Source organism: Musa acuminata, chromosome BXJ3-5, assembly GCF_036884655.1.
Source record: "Musa acuminata AAA Group cultivar baxijiao chromosome BXJ3-5, Cavendish_Baxijiao_AAA, whole genome shotgun sequence".
Classification (NCBI taxonomy): domain Eukaryota; kingdom Viridiplantae; phylum Streptophyta; class Magnoliopsida; order Zingiberales; family Musaceae; genus Musa; species Musa acuminata.
Genome location: NC_088353.1, coordinates 18398150 through 18416907, shown reverse-complemented (window position 1 = coordinate 18416907; position 18758 = coordinate 18398150). Strand labels below are relative to the sequence as shown.

At 37.8% G+C, this 18758-nt stretch overlaps 1 pseudogene; it reads right to left on the bottom strand.

Moving 5' to 3' along the window:
• LOC135638362 (uncharacterized) lies at positions 1–18549 on the bottom strand (annotated as a pseudogene).
• Positions 18550–18758: the final 209 nt, after the last annotated feature.

The window sequence follows — 18758 nt, the reverse complement described above, 5'->3', positions numbered from 1 at the left end:
GTACTCGGCCTCTGTGATCGAGTCAGCAGTAGTATTTTGCGTGGAACTCTTCCAGCACACTACTCCTCTATTCAAGGTATACACGTACTCTGAATTCGACTTGCTATCATCGACATCAGACTGAAAACTTGAGTTTGTTTAGCCTTCAACCTTAAGGCTACTACCTCCATATACTAGTAAAAGATCCTTAGTCCTTCTCAAGTACTTAAGGATACATTTTACTATTTTCTAGTGCTCCAAGCCTGGATCCGCTTGATACCTGCTCGTGACACTCAGAGCATGCGCTATATCAGGCCTAGTACATAGCATGACATACATGATAGACCCTGTTACCAAGGCATAAGGTATCACATCCATGTTCGCCCTTTCTTCTGGAGTCTTTGGGGACATACTCATAGAAAGCGATATCCCATGTCTCATCGGTATGAGACCTCTCTTGGAATTTTCCATGCCAAACCTTTTGACAATGGTTTCTATGGACCTAGATTGGGACAAGCCAAGCATCCTCTTGGATCTCTCTCTATAAATTCTAATCCCCAAGATATATGATGCTTCCCCTAAGTCCTTCATGGAGAAGTGTCTAGATAACCAAGCCTTTACTGTGGATAGCATTCCTACGTCATTCCCAATGATCAGGATGTCATCCACATATAACACGAAAAAAGTGATACCACTCCCACTTGCCTTCCTGTACACACAAGGCTCATCTTCGTTCTTAACAAAGTCATAAGATCTGATTGCCTCATCAAATCTTATGTTCCAACTTTGGGAAGCTTGTTTTAGTCCATAAATGGATCTAAGCAACCTACACACTTTATCTGAGCAATTCTTGGACACGAATCCCTTAGGTTGCATTATATACACCTCCTCCTCAAGGTTCCCATTGAGGAATGCGGTTTTCACATCCATCTGCCAGATCTCATAATCATAGTGTACAGCAATAGCCAATAAAATTCTGATGGATTTTAGCATTGCTACGGGTGAGAAGGTTTCGTCGGAGTCAACACCTTGCCTTTGACAATACCCCTTAGCCACTAGCCTTACTTTATAGGTCTCTACTTTTCCATCTACTCCGATCTTTTTCTTAAAGATCCATTAGCAACCGATGGGTACAATACCTTCGGGCGCATCAACTAGGTTCCAAACCTTGTTGGAGTACATAGAATCCATCTCAAAATTCATGGCTTCTTGCCACTTCCCGGAGTCTATACTTATAATAGCCTCCTCGTAGGTCTGAGGATCAATATCCTCAACATCCTCTCCTCTAATATGTCCTACATATCTCTTAGGAGGATGGAATACTCTATCAGACCTAGGTAAATTTGAAACTTGTGTATTGTATTAGGTACCTGAACAGACTCGAGCTGCAGAGTGGTGCTTGAGCATTGTTCTCCAACCTCGCTCAACTCTATCATTCTCCCACTATCTCCGCCAAGAATGTGTTCCTTCTCAAGGAACACTGCTCTCTTAGCTACAAAGACCTTTTGGTCCTCGAGATGATAGAAATAATACCCAGAAGTTTCCTTGGGGTATCCCACAAATTTGCATCGCTCTGTCCTTGATTCTAACTTATCGGGGTTGTGTCTTTTAACATGGGCAAGGTAGCCCCAAATCTTAACAACCTTAAGATCAGGCTTCTTCCCTTTCAATATCTCATATGGTGTAGACACTACCGACTTAGTTGGAACTCTGTTCAGAAGGTAAGCTGCAGTTTCTAGGGCATATCCCCAAAATGAAATGGGTAGGTCAGCGAAATTTATCATGGACCGTACCATGTCTAATAGCGTACGATTTCTCCTTTCAGAGACACCATTGAGCTGAGGTGTATAAGGAGGTGTCTATTGGGATAATATCCCATAGTCCTTGAGGAACTGAGTAAACTATGTACTTAAGTACTCACCTCCTTGATCTGATCGAAGAGTTTTGATACTCTTTCCAATCTAGTTCTCCACCTCATTCTTATACTCTCTTAATTTCTCAAAGGCCTCGGACTTGTACTTTATTAAGTACACATATCCATACCTTGAGAAATCATCAATAAAGGTATTGAAGTAGGAGTAACCACCAATGGCATGAGTTGACATGGGTCCACATACATCACTATGTATAAGTTCCAACAGCTTAGTAGCTCTCTCTCCAGTTCCACTAAATGAAGAGTTGGTCAGTTTTCCACGAAGGCAAGGCTCGCAAGTTGCATATGACACATAGTCGAATGGATCTAGATATCCATCATTTAGCAACTTTTGAATCCTTTTTTCATGGATGTGACCTAGCCTACAATACCACAGGTATGTACTGTTCATCTCATCTCATTTCCTCTTTGACACATTTATATTCATGATATGTGAAGTAGTGTCTAACATAAATAAACTATTATGCAATGTTCCTTTCATGATGATCTTGTCATCTAATAATATCGAACAACCATTGTTCTCAAAAACTAATTTATATCCACTTACTGTCAAACATTAAATGGAGATAATGTTTTTAATAATAGAAGGAACAAAATAACATGCATCTAATGCAATAAAAGCTCCACGAGGTAAATGTAGGGCGAACTCGCCAACAACTACTACAATAACTTTTGCTCCATTACCCATCTTGAGGTCCATCTCGCCGCTCTCTAGTCTCATAGGCCTTGCCAGAACCTGCAATGAATTGCATATATGATAAGCACAACCGGTAGCTAATACCCATGTATTATCATAGGAGTCTGACAAATAAAGACTGATAATGAATGTACCTGAAGCTTTATTAAGCTTTTGTTTCACCCTTTCTACAATGTACTCTTTACAGTTCCTCTTCCAGTGCCCATCTTTACCATAGTGGAAGCACTGGCCTTTGTCCTTTGTTGAGTCTTTCTTAGCAACCTTTGTTTTACTTGGTTTGCCCTTGCCCTTTCCCTTCTTAAGAGACCTTTCTGCTTTCCTTTTCTTTCTGGTCTCACCAATGTAGAAAACTGGCTTCTTTTTCTTAATAGTACTCTCTACCTCCCTCAACATATTGAGGAGCTCTAGGAGAGTCACCTCAAGCTTGTTCATATTAAAATTCATTATGAACTGTGAAAAGGAATCTAGTAGGGACTGAAGCACAATATCCACACACAAGTTATCCTCTAGGACCATTCGTAGACCTGTGAGTTTCTCTATCCACTCAATCATCTTTAGGATATGGTTCTGAACCGGTGTCCCCTCAGTCATCCTAGCACGGAAGAGGCTCTTGGATATCTCATATCATTGAGTCCTTCCCTACTCCTCAAACAATTTGTGGACATTTAGGAGAATGGATCTGGCATCCATTTTTTCATGTTGTCTTTGTAACTCAAGAGTCATAGAGCCCAACATATAGCATTGAGCAAGAGTGGAGTCATCAATGTACTTCACGTAGCGAGCGATCTCATCCTCGTTTGCCCCTTCTTCGGGCATAGGCATTACTGTATCAAGGACATACACGATTTTCTTGGCCGTGAGAACAATTCTCAAGTTACGGAGTCATTCCATATAATTTGGACCAGAGAGGCGGTTGGCATCAAGTATACCACGTAAGGGATTTGAAAGTGACATTTTTTGAAAATAAAGATGCAGTAGAAATGAATAACATGCAGATTTTGCAAGAAATAAACTATCAAGATATTGACTTCTATCTTAATATGCTCCCACTATTTTACTAACGAGTCACGCGACACCCTCAGCAAGTGAAACGAAAGTCTCTAGCAAACTTCTAGTGGGGATCAGGATCCAATCAGCGTCTTAGTGTAACCTCGAGGGACTCGACCAATCACATTAAGCCTAAAAGGTAGGCAACTCTTGCTGATCACAACTTTTTGTGATTCCCGTCCTATTCGACCTCCGAATCACCATGGTCTCGAGGGACTCGACCAACCATGATGCTCGGTTAAGTCAACACCTTCATTACAAGATGAGTCTGATTTGATCATATACCCTCGAGGGACTCGACCAAGCATACAATTTCCTCAAGTCACTAGTGACATCTCTATATCGTAAGCGAGATAGCGAATCGCGATATAGGTGAGTCTCGAGGGACTCGACCAACTCAACCTACACAGGGAATCGGTTCCTACTTATAACGATGGAAGGCCATGTGGGTCAATCTAATTACCTCACATTTACCGACTTAATATTATCGAGAGAGATGTTTCTAGGATTTGGTCTCCTAATATGACATGTCACACATATACATATTTAATATATATCTACATCGCATGCAAATATATATACATATCTAGTATGTGTATAGGCAATCACACCAGAAGATCATGGACCACAACCTAATGTGATTAGGCCCAAGCCAGTAGGCCTAATCACTCACATCAAGATCTATGTGTGCAACGGTGCATCTCCATGCCCTATGATCGTCCATCTCGTCCTCGTCGGTTCCATCGACATCTCGATGCATCTTCATGCATCACGATCGTCCGTCTCAAGGGTCTCGCTATCGCATCCACGCTCCCGCTGCGCCTCCTCATGTGATTATAACTTAATCATAGGCACGCAGGCCTGACAATAAACGAGAAATATAATTGAGGCTCGTAGACCCCAATAATAATAATCACAAGTACACACATCACACGGTCCATGATCATCCGTCCACACATCATACATCACATGTATAAATAATTATCATCATGTAGGACTACTAGATAATAATAAAAATAATAATCAACTAAATTTTTAATTAATTAGTATTTTATAAAATCAAGGACATAGGGAATTTCTAAATTCCTAAGGGTATTTTCATAATTTAGACAAAAGATAAAAACTGGAATTTCTCAAATTCCGATGGGAAAAACTATCTTTTGCCCAAAAAACCCTAATGCCCTCATCCTCCCCTACTATTGCTGTTGCCGCCGCCTCCACCACCCTACCGGCGGTGGGCAGTGCGGCTGAGGGCAAGTGTTGAATCTCGTATTTTGATGATGAAACTACTTGATATATGTTTATGATTTAATATGCGTTGTGAGTGACGTAGGATGCTTCAATCAGGATGAGACAATTAAAGCAGGAAAATAATGTTGTGCCGAAGGAACATGTCAGAAGATTGGACGTCGGGCCAGTGGATCGGTCGACGTATCGACAGAAGGCTTCGAGCCATGGACTCGGGCATCGGGCCAAGAAGAGCAGGTATTGTGCTAAGGATATCAGAGTTGCGGAGTCAACTGGCCGATTGGGGAATAGGCTGTAGGAAAGGACGATGCGCCTAAGAATCGAATGAAGCGTCGAGGGACCAATGACATGCCGGACAACTTGGTTAATTGCTTAGGATTAATTGTCTCAATCGAAGTTTTGTTTTAAGTATGGAGGATTAACTATGATGAAAGTAAGATATGGAGCAGGAGTTACGCCGGAGTCAAGACAATGATCACGTTGGGAGTTCGAGAGTTCGACGGAAGTTCGGATAGTCGTCGGAGGTTCTACGGAAACGAATCCGAGAAGTCCAAGAGCTTGCCAAAGAAGCTCGTCCGAACTCGCCAAGTGGATCGTCGCATGTCCAGGAGTTTGCCGGAACTCCGCAGGAGCATCACCGAGGGTTCATCGGATGATCGACGAAAGTTCGCCGGAAGAAGCGATTGACGCACCGAAGCAAGTTGCAGTAAATGTCTTAGGAAATATCATAGTTAGCACAATGATTAAGTTGGAAATGGGAGGTGATCCCAATAACTTAATCTTGGGGCAATTGGGCCCCTGAAAAACCCAAATTGGGCCGAATGGATCAACCCATTCGGACCTTGATTTCTGCCAGGCGGTTGAACCGCCCAAGCCAGGAGGTGGCACCACCTGGGCTAAGTCCCCGAGCGAGATTGGGCGGTGCAACCGCCCAAGCCAGGAGGTGGCACCGCCTGGGCTCAGTCTCCGAGCGAGACTAGGCGGTGCAACCTCCCTTGACAGGAGGTGGCACCGCTTGAGCTCAGTCTTCGAGCTCTGCCAGTCGGTGCAACCGTCTCAATCAGGAGGTGCAACCTAAACAAGATTTTGCGTTCTCTTTCTAAGAAGCGGGATTCAAAAGTAACTGCAATACAAGAAGCTAAAAACCTAAACAACTTACCACTTGAAGAACTAATTGGTTCATTGATGACATATGAAATGGTGCACAATGCACATGATGAACATGATGAAAAAAATCACCTTCCAAAGAACAGGAAGGATTTGGAACTCCGGACAAATGAATACTACTTGAGCGATGACTCAAGTGATGAGAACAATGATGAACTTGAACTTCGAACACTAAATCTTAATAAGTTTATTAAACAAAAATCTAAACTAAACAATAAACTTGAACATAGAAAGAGGCCAAAGAAGAAGAACACAAAGTAGGATGAATCGAGCTTCTCTAAAGACGAGGAGAAAATCAAGAAAGGCGAGGTGGCAAACTACGCCTTAACTGCTTTCAATGATGAGGTAATCGAAATCCCTCTAATTTATTTTGAAATTACTTGATGCTTTCATGATGTATTTTCCTTTTTAGTTTAGAATTAATGTTTAAGAAAAAAAATTATGATCATGCTAGTAATTTCAAAAATGATAATATTGCATATTTTATGATAAACAAACAAAATGATTTTGATTGAAAATATGAAATCATGGTTAAGAAGTAATAATGTGTATCATGTTAATGTCCATTATTATTTCTCAATTTTGAGTATATTAAATCATGTTTAATTTGAAGTTATGATTAATGAGTATATATTTTTGAAATTATGTATGATGATTCTTGATAATTATGGATTATCGATTTTCATGATAATAACAGTGGCTTTAAAAATTGATGCATGTTTTGATTTGACATAAATGAAAAGGCATGCTAACATGAAATCGATCACTTAAGATGAACCACTTAAAAAAGGGGGAAAAATATATTATCAATGAAATCATGAATCTATTTATGTTATAAATTTTGTGAGCCATAAAAATGATTTTGATGATTTAAATTTGAAATGAGTTTTATCAAAATCATGATCATGATTTGTCAAATTGAATGAATTGAAAATGAATGATGATTTTTCTCTTGAATGATTGTGACCTGTACTCCTTATATTCATGATATGATTTTTATGCAATTCTTTATATTCATGAAAGGTTTATCTCATCACCCAATTATTTTCTTCTTGATATTCCTTATGTGATGATATGAATACATGAAATATTCATTAATTTATTTTGATGTATACAAATGAAAAGTTATGATCATGCATGGTATGATATAATTTAACAAAATTGATACCATCATGATATGAAACATTTATGATTTGCAATGATGCACGTAATACTTGAGCTTTTTAATTATGATGTGATGTATTGCATATGATGTGAATCATGGTTGAAAATGCTATGAGTTGTTGCTAAAATGAAGTATTATAAATGTTGATTTAATGTCATGAATGCTCTAAATGATGAATGTTTGGTATCATGATCAAAATGAAGTGATAAATACTTAAAAAATATTGATTTAATGTTCGGTATCATGAATACTTTATTATCATACATTAAAATAGTGATAAATACTTTGAAAATAAATGTTTGTATCATGTTAGATGGTTTGACATATTGTGCATGATAAGCTATAAAGATGATTGAAACAATGATTGAAATAATAGGAATGATGATTTGGAATCATATAATAATGAGTTTATATGTTTTAAAAATATATATGATGATAATGATGCATGCAATGATGAAATTTTCATGATAAAATAATTGTTTTTACATTCAAGACTTGAATTTTCATCAATGCTATTTACCTTTGTCATAATTTAGAAATTAACGTAAAGGGTCTTCCCTTCTTTTTGACAATGACAAAGGGGGAGCAAAACATGCTTGAAAGCTAATTTGCTAGCTCATATAATTCAAAAAAAAAAGGAGAAAGAAAATAATTACACTTCTCAAAAGAAAAGGAATTGCTATCTTGAACATCACCAAGAAGTGCTATCTTGCAAATCTCAAGATGCACAAATGCAAACATGCAAAATTTGTAATTTTGCACATCATTAAAATTTATGATGCTTTGGTGATTATGCATGTTCTAAAATGTTATAAGATTCACTAACTTGCATGATGTAGAACATGCTATATTGAACATCACCAAGGAATGATATCTTGCAGAAGCAAAAAGTTAACTTGCACATCTAGCAAAACTTATATTTCAAGAAGCAAGAGTTGCTTTCTTGAACATCTCAAAATTACTAGCTTACGTGTCTTAAAATTGTAAACTTGCCATCGTACTACCATGATGATGAGCATGCCTTATCTTCATGATTGTATTTGAAAAACTATGGCAAAAATATGTCCGAATGATTGAACGTGTTAAAATTATTTTTTGAACTTTCTTGATTGAATGATCAAATCACTTGATTGCCATAATGATTTTACACAATTACATGTTGGAAATTATATGCTTGAATACAAAACTTCCATGATAACAAGCATGCTTTACCTTCATGATTGTAATTGAATATCTATAGCAAAACCTTGTCTGAATGCAAGAAAGAGTCAAATTTCATTTTCGGATTTTCTTGATCCTAACAATCAGATTTTCTCGATACATTACTCTCTTCCGAACTTAACAAGCATATGTCATATCAAGTTTAGTTCATATCATTGATTTTTGACATATGTAATCAACTAGCAAATACATCTCTCATATACATTTCATGTGAAAAATATTTTTTTGAGAAATGGATTTGATGAATATGGATGAAAGTGTTTTTACTTGCAAGGATTTGTTTTACATACATACCTTGATCGTTGTAAAAATGAAGCATGATTTAATCTCTCATCGATTTTAACTTCACTTGAAGTAAACTCACAAATAGCCTGTATCACAAATAGTCTTCCTCCTTCATGCAAAAAGATAATAACAGATAAAAAGGAAGAAGTTTTCAAAGCTATCTCTATGTCATGTTTTCCTTGAGATGTTTGTATAATTGATATCCTATCACTCACTGTTGGAAAATGATATGAACCTAGTTATGACATGAATAATTACAAGCACTTATGCTTAAAATTTGCTTATATCATTCTCCTTTTTGTTGATGACAAAGGGGGAGAAATATATGAATTGATGCTATGAACATTGATGCTATGATTATGCCATGCTTGCATCATCAAGAGATATATGAATTGATATGATTGCCATATTTGCAATGCTTGCATCATCAAGAGATATATGAATTGATGCTATGATTGCCAAATTTGCATTATGTCATGTTTGCATCATGCGTTAAGATATCAATAACTTGTATCATAATTTTACGCATTGATATCTTACCATATGATGAAATGCTACAATTGATAAACATTTGAAATGTTTGCGTTATGATATCAAAAGCTTACATCGTAATCTTACATGTTGATATTTGATAATAGCAAACTTGCATGATGATAAAACTTGATATTATGTTTTTCATACAATGAGTTGAACCAATATCACAAACACTTGATTGTGGTACTTCTCCTTTTTGTTGATGACACAGGGGGAGAAGTATATTGATGACATGACATGTTATGCATAAGTTTATGCATAAGTTCATGATGATGTGTTGCAAGTATTGATGATGAATATTGCAATGACTTGAATTCAGTTTGAATTCAAGATTCTATCAATATGGCATATTGATAGGGGGAGTTTGTTTAAACTCCGAGAGTTAAGTTTAACTCTGTCATCAAGTGGTTGTCATCATCAAAAAGGGGGAGATTGTTGAATCTCGTATTTTGATGATGAAACTACTTGATATATGTTTATGATTTAATCTACGTTTTGAGTGACGCAGGATGCTTCGATCAGGATGAGACAATTAAAGCAGGAAAATCATGTTGTGCCGAAGGAACATGTCAGAAGATTGGACGTTGGGCCGGTGGATCGGTAGATGTATCGACAGAAGGCTTCGGGCCGTGGACTCGGGCATCGGGCCAAGAAGAGCAAGTATTGTGCCAACGATATCGGAGTTGCGGAGTCAACTGGCCGATTGGGCAATAGGCTGCAGGAAAGGATGATGCGCCGAAGAATCGGACAAAGCATCGAGGGACCAATGACATGCCGGACAACTTGGTTAATTGCTTAGGATTAATTGTCTCAATCGAAGTTTTGTTTTAAGTGTGCAGGATAAACTACGATGAAAGTAAGATATGCAGTAGGAGTTACGCCGGAGTCAAGACAATGATCACGTTGGGAGTTCGAAAGTTCAATGGAAGTTCGGACAGTCGTCGGAGGTTCTGCGGGAACGAATCCGAGAAGTCCATGAGCTTGCCAAAGAAGCTTGTCGGAACTCGCCAAGTGGATCGTCGCAAGTACAGGAGTTTGCCGGAAGCCCGCAGGAGCATCATCGAGGGTTCATCGGATGATCGACGGAAGTTCGTCGAAAGCTCGCCGAAAGAAGCGATTGACGCACCAGAGCAAGTTGTAGTAAATGTCTTAGGAAATATCATAGTTAGCACAATAATTAAGTTGGAAATGGGAGGTGATCACATTAACTTAATCTTGGGGCAATTGGGCCCTTGAAAAACCCAAATTGGACCGAATGGATCAACCCATTCGGACGCTGATTTCTGCCAAGCGGTTGAACCGCCCAAGCCAAGAGGTGGCATCGCCTGGGCTAAGTCTCCGAGCGAGACTGGGCAGTGCAACCGCCCCAGCCAGGAGGTGGCACCGCTTGGGCTCAGTCTCCGAGCGAGACTGGGTGGTGCAACCTCCCCTGATAGGAGGCAGCACCGCCTAGGCTCGGTCTCCGAGCTCTGGCTGAGCGGTGCAACCGCCTCAGTCAGGAGGTGGCACCGCCTGAGCTTGGTCTTCGAGCTCTGGTAGGAGGTCCAACCGCCCCTGACAGGAGGTGGCACCGTCCAAAGGCTCAGTCTTCGAGCTCTGCCAGGCGGTTCAACCGTCAGATCCCAGAATTCTGGGAATTGACAATTTTGAGCTCCAAATTCAAACTGGATTGGGGCCCATAAATACCCCACCCATTCAGCACTGAAAGGGCACGAAACATACACTGAAATCCTGATCTTGTTCTGTGATTTTTGGAGCTCAAAATTGTTGTAAAGGCCAAAAGTTCTTCTCCCTCTTTTCTTCCAAGTTCTGAGCTTTAAAGAGAGGAGAGAAAATTCCGTAAGGGTTGTCTGCTAAGCCCATCAAAAGGAGTGAAACTGTAAAAGGGTGGTTGGCCTTCGCCTATTGAAGGAAGGCCTCTAGTTGACGTCGGTGACCTCGTCGGTGGAGGAAGCCAAAAGTGGAGTAGGTCAAGATTGACCGAACCACTCTAAATCTCGGTTTGTATTTACTTTGAGCATATTATCTTTACTGCAAACCTCCTCTAAATCTTACTACTTTCTACGCATATACGATCGGGTTTCAAGCTCTGCACTTCCGAATCGGCTTTTAGACGTAAAACAGTTTCATCGTACGATCATCATATTTCTGTTTGCATTTACGTTTTGATTTCTATCATAACTGCAAACTACCTTTATATCCTTGCTTAAACTGCATCTCGCTTAATCAAGTAATTTACGAATCAGCATTTAGACGTAAATCAGTTTTTTCGTACGAATATCATATTTCAGTTTGCGCCTACTATCTGATTATAATCATAATTGCAAATTACATTTATATCTTTGCTACATCTCACTTAAACAAAAGTTAAAGTGATTTATGAATCGGCTTTCTTACCAAAATCACTTTTAACGAACGAACGCGGTTTTTATTTTTCGTTGAAGGTTTTCCGCTGCACTAATTCACCCCCCCCCCCTCTTAGTGCTCTTGATCCTAACAGCAGGGTCGCTGCCCTCGTTTGCAAGTGGCACGCCCGTTGGCGGCGCTGCCCCTACAGCTGGGCGCCCCCCCAGGCCATAGGTGTCGCTGCCTTGCGGTGCGTCACCACGCGAGAGCAACGACCGTAAGCGCTGCTGCCCTTGCTGCTGCTGTTGCAGGTTGCTTGCCTGCATGTAAATGGTAGTGCTGCCATCTGCGACGGTAGCGTGGGCAGCAACAGTTGTTGCCCTTTTCCGCTTTTGCGTCTACGATTTTGATGTCAAAAGCTTCTCCAAAACACAACACACATAGTTTAAAACCAATCTATCGCATGAACAACCTGGCTCTGATACCACTGTTGGAAAAATCTTTGGGGGTGACATCACATGCACAGCAAAAGAACAAGAAAACAACATCCCTGATTCCCAAAGAGATGTTCGTCATCGTGCGAAGATTGGTACGTAAAATTCGCGAAACTGAAAATCTGCATATAGAATAGATTACGTTACCTAAGGAGATCATATATCTCAGTTTCCTTGTAGATATTTAGGAGAGGGTGAAGGAGGTCAAGCGTCCTCCTCTCTAGTGATGATCCATACAACAGGGTTGCGATGACACTCCTCAAAACTCCAGGCCTGCTTTGAGGTGGAGAGGGGAAGGAGAATAGGAGAGGCAAGCAAAGGTTCTAGCTTATGAGGCTTTGAATCCCTCATATTTATAGAGGTCCTCTGTCAAACCCTAATGCATCCTCGCCTAGTGGGTATTGGATTTGCATCCAATAACCCAAGCCTTTTAGATTAGTGGATCTCTATCCAATAATCTCTCATTGGCTCTTATTAGATCTCGTCCATGGGATCCAATAATTCAGGGGCTTATTGGATATCCAATAAGACATGGGCTCCGTCGGATATCTCATATCCGAACCTCTACTTATCGCATTGCCTACCATATGTGTGTGACCCTCTAGGCCCAATATCGAGCTGGCCGTGAGTCATACCTATCAAAACTCCTTTTAAATTAGTGAATTATTATCTCTGTAATAATTCACTTGACTCATCGACTATGGACGTACTAGGCCACTACGTCGTAGTCCCCAAACGATATAGGGGAATCCAATCCATTGGACCTGTCTGTCCTTAGTTACCATGTACCTATAGTCCCTCATCCATCTAATATCCTAGAGACTGTATATTGAGCATGGTGCTATCAGACCCATTCGATTTCTACTCGAGTCTCGCTCTAATCGGATTCTCCCAAAGAACTCTTTCTCTCTCAACCCGAATGACCCTGGCCAAGTATTTGTCTGAGCATGAACACATGGGATATTCCTCTCATGATGCCAAGAGTGGATTATCCTCTATTGACACTCAATAGCCCTCGTAAGGTCGACTACCACTCCCAATGACTAGTTTTATTAGATCTGGGACAGCCAAACCTATAAGTCTGGAATCAAAGAGTGGAGCACTCATACAGGACATCCTTGTGTCTCAAGTCTAAGGACCAGATATACCACTAGGACTACGGAATCGCTGTCTGACAATAAGGCATCATCAACCATCCAGCATTCCGTAAGCGGATCAATCAGTGAACTCATTCTCCAATGAGCACCTGTACTATATCCCTAGTGTCCCTACATGAGCAACTATGAGACCCGCTGCATCCATCATATGGATGGGTATACAGCACACTAGTCTGTCAGGTTATCATGATGTCCCTCTCGAGTAACCTATGACCGGGATTATTTAGGATATGTGTTTAAGGTGAATCGATCTCATTTTCGTGATCTCATCACGATCCGATTCCGATTGCACAAATCCAAGGACATCACAATATATATATATGCATATATGCAATAGTTATAAAGTGATATATGCCAAAATATATTAAGCAAAAAGATTATGTATCAAGTCACATGTGTCATCACTCATGTGATTGGCTTTTTGGGCACCTATGACTAGCAATTAGGCCACCATATGAAAGCATCATATCCTTTTTTGATAGTTCAATCATGTTCTATTAGATTAGGTAACCAAAATAATTGTTATGTCCCTTCATAATCTAATACATGATACCTAATTTCATTTGGCTTACTTCATCATGATGATACTGTTTTGAGAGAATAATACTTATCAGAATGTGATGAAGTATTTTGGTGCTTAAAAGTAGTAAATGTTCACAGCTTTTTGGAAGAATAATTAAGTTAGAATTACCAAAATTTGTTCCTAAGCCATCAGTGTAAGTAGTCCCAACTGATTCGTCATCCCATTGTTCTCTAAAATAACACCCTTTTTCTTTTACCGTAATTCTTATGATGTTGCAAATTATGCTATCTATAATGGATATATGATGTCCTAAGAGATAGGTAGATACCCTTTCATTTTCATCTACATGTAAATTATTGTATAATAGCCAAATAAATCTAGGGTAGATAAGTTCACTTATTTTAAGGATTAGGATAATGTCTAGATTAGCAAACTATTGAATAGATTCTAAATCACTTAATTTATCTAAATCAATATATTTACCCTTATGAACATTTCTAGACTCTATGGATGAAAATTTAAGGGCATGTTGATGATAATAAAAAGGTAGGGAGTCATAGTTTTCATCTAATCTCCTCTTCCCTTTGTCCCTAGAGGATCTTCAAGAACTCATTGAGACTACAATTATGAAGGCAAATAAGGAGCAAGAACAAGTTATACAAAGGAGAATCAATTTGGTATAGAGATTACTTTAGTAGTTTTTTCTTCTAGTGATCTCTAAAAGGATGTCGAAGATTGATCCGTGATTTAGAAGGAGATGGGTATTTTAGAGTAGCCAAAGGGAGAGCAAGAGATTTGGTTCTGTTTGGAGAAGAGCAGAATGGGTTGGGGTCGGTTCTACCACCGGCCCTAACTTCATGTTTATAATGGGGTAGGTTGTGGGCGATGGCACCGCTAGCTAGGTGATGCTACCACCTACCACCTATGACAACTAGCGGTGTTACTACCAGTTGGGCAGTGCCACCACCTACAAGCAGACAGTGAGCACTACTAACGTTATTGTGTGGTGCTTTCATGGGGTGACTCCAACTTGCGAAAGATTTTTATTGTCATGAAGCACACAACCTTATTTACATCATCATGTAAAATTCGCATCATAAGAGGAGAAGATTCATACTCAAACAACATATAAACCTTGTATAGGAAAATGCATATGGCTCATTGTGCATACTATAAGATCATGATTTAAGTGAGTGATCCAAAGAATCAAGAAAATCCGAAAACAAATTTTAACAAATTCATGCATTCGGACAAATTAACATTCTTAATTCTCTTCTAATAAAATCAAATTGTTCTTCACTTAAAGGCTTTGTAAAAATATTAGCTAATTGATATTTTATATCAATAAACTCTAAGATTACATCATGATTATTAACATGATCTCATATAAATTGATGCCTAATGTCAATATGTTTAGTTCTAGAGTATCGAATGAAATTTTTTGTTAAACATATTGTACTTGTGTTATCGCATTTTCTAGGAATGTTCTTAAGATGAATCTTATAATCCTCTAAAGTGTTTTTCATCCACACAATTTGTGCACAACATGCACTAACTGCAATGTACTCAACATCGGTGGCAGATAGTGTAACCGAGTTTTGTTTCTTAGAAGACCAAGAAACAAGTGCATGTCCTAAAAATTGACATGTTCCGGATATGCTTTTTCTATCTAATCTACATTTAGCAAAATCCACATAAGCATAAGCAATTAGTTCAAAGTTCTCGAATTTTGGATACCATAATCCTAGATTAGTGGTTCCTTTAAGATATCTAAGAATTATATTAACTATTTTAAGATGAGATATCTTAGGATAAGATTGAAACATAGTACAAAGTCCTACACTAAACATAATATCCGGTCTAGTTGTGTTGAGGTATAGTAAACTTCCTATCATACCCCTATAAGCTTTTTGATCAAAGCTTTCTCCACTTTCATCAATGTCTAACTTAGTGAAGGTACTCTTTGGAGTATTGATAGCCTTTGAGCTATCCATATTAAACAGTTTTAGCAAATCTAAAACATGTTTTGTTTGACTAAGAAAAATACCATTACTTAGTTGTTTGATTTGTAAGCCTAAAACGAAAGTTAATTACCCCAACAAACTCATTTCAAATTCAAGATTCATACTTTTAGCAAATGATTCATATAGAGATTCATTTGTGAAACCGAAAACAATATCATCAACATAAATTTAAAAAATAAGAAAATTATTTTCAAAATTTTTGATAAATAAATGTAGTATCGACCTTGCCTTTAGAGAAATTATTTTCGATAAGAAATGAGCTAAGTCTCTCATACCAAGCCCTTGGGGCTTATTTCAATCCATAGAGAGCTTTAGTAAATTTAAACACATGATTAGGGAGATTATCATTCTCAAATCTAGGAGGTTATTCAACATAAACTTCTTCGGAAATAAAGCCATTAAGAAAAGTACTTTTAACATCCATTTGAAATAACTTAAAATCGTTACTACTAGCATAGACAAAAAACATCCTTATGGCTTCTAATCGTGTCACAGGAGAGAAGGTTTCTTTATAATCGATACTTTCTTCTTAGTTGAAACCCTTGGCCACTAATCTAGCCTTGTTTCAAACCACGATACTACATTCATCTTGCTTATTTCTAAATACCCATTTAGCACCAATAACTAAATAGTTATTTGGCCTAGGAACAAGCTTCCACACCTTATTTCTCTCAAATTGATTCAACTCTTCTTGTATTGTGATAACCCATGAATCATTTTTCAAGGCTTCGTCAATGCATTTTGGTTCAATTTGGGAGAGAAAAGTGGCATTGGCACAAAAATTCTTAAGAGAAAAACGAGTTTGAACCTCTTTTGATGTGTCTCCTATAATTAGCTCCTTAGGATATACATCTATATACTTTCATTCCTTGGGTAAGGATGTTTCAGAAGAAGATGCATCCAAGGTGCTAGATGAAGAAGGGGTTTCATTTAAATTCAAAGTATCAAAATTAATATTATCATCAAAATCATTTTTCTTGACTTTAGAAACTTCATTGAAAATAACATGAATAGACTCTTATATAATTAAAGTTCTTTTGTTAAAGATACAAAATGCTTTAGAAATAGAGGAATTGCCAAGAAAAATCCCTTTATTAGATTTTGCATCAAATTTTTTCAAGGCATCTTTTTCATTCAAGATAAAACACTTAGACCCAAAAACTTTAAAATATGAAACATTGGGTTTTTTATTGTTCCACAACTTATAAGGAGTTTTGGTGAGTAATGGTCTTACTAGAACTCTATTCATGACATAGTATGTCATATTTACGACTTCGGTCCAAAAATATTTGGGTAAGCTATGTTTGTCTAACTTGGTTCTAGTTATTTCTTGTAAGTTTCTATTTTTTCTTTCTACTACTCCATTTTGTTAAGGATTTCTTAGAGTAGAGAAATTATGGTTATATTCATTAAATTCACAGAATTCTTGGAAATCACAGTTTTAAAATTCACCATCATGATCACTCTGAATTGATGAAATCATAAAACCCTTTTCATTTTGAATAAGTTTACAAAACTTAGAGAAATACCTAAAGCAATCACTTTTTTGTGCCAAAAAGTAAGTCTATGTGTATCTACTATAATCATCCACGATGACAAATACGTATTTGCTCCCTCCTAGGCTTGATGTAGTAATTGGTCCGAATAAGTCCATATGGATTAATTGCAATGGCCTAGAGGTGCTTATTTGGTTCTTTGGTTTGAAATTACTTTATATTTGCTTTCCTAGTTGACATGCATCACATACATTGTCTTTGACGAACTTAATGTGAGGAATTCCTCTCACAAGATCTTTATATAAAATTTGAGAGATTAGTTTCATGCTTGCATGACCTAACCTCCTATGCCAAAGCCAAGCATCGTCATTCAAAATCGAAAAACACATTTCATTACAAAGATCATTAATGTCGATAGTGTATATATTATTTTATTTTAGAGCAATCATAAATGTGTTTTTATATGATTTTTCAATAATGCAAGTATTGGATTTAAATATAATGATGTATTATTTATCACACAATTAACTAATGCTCAAAAGGTTATGCTTTAAGTCATCAACTAACAACATATCTTCATTAGAAAAGGTGAATTTGTTTCCTATAGTTCCTTTGCCAATGATTTTACCCTTGTTGTATCTCCGAAGATGACATATCCTTCGTCTATACCTAGCATCCACTATTAAGGTACTATTTCTTGCTCCTAGCTTGTGATAGTAAACATTTCTACAAAAAAGGATGATTTTTAGACACCCATTTGACCTTGGGTGCCTCTAAAATCGATCTACATAGCTTATCATATTGCATTGAGTCATTTGAGGTTCTTTTAGGAAACCAAATCAATTTGTGTGAACTACATTTCTTAAATAGACAATGATAAGCTATATGCCCAAACCTGATTCCGCCTTTTCTATGAACGTGACCCTTGTTGGCAAGGATCATGTTCAAGAACTTGTTACCAACCTCAAACCTTTCTAAGGTTTTTTTATGTAGCAAGTTTTTCTTTTGGAGTATTTCTAGTTCATCACATTTCGTATATAGAACTAAACTATCATTGTGCTCAACTTTTAATCTATTGTAATCACTAACAAGAGAATCATACTCTTTTTTTAACAATTTTTAATTTTTACTAATTGATTTGCATTCATCAAATAAATCATGAAAAGCATTTAATAGTTCATCAAAGGATAAATTTGCATCAAATGAACTACTCACCTCATCTCCAATAGCCATTAGCATATAGTGTGCAACTTGTTGGGTATTGGTTGGTTCCTCTTCTTCGGATGCACTTGAGTCGTCCCAAGTTGCTTTAAGAGTCTTCTTCTTCTTGGGTTGCTTCCTCTTTGCTTGGGGACATTCACTCTTGAAGTGTCCCAACTTCTTTCATTCATAGCTTATCACTTGTGCTTTCCTAGGTTCAATTTTATTTTTAGTATTATTTT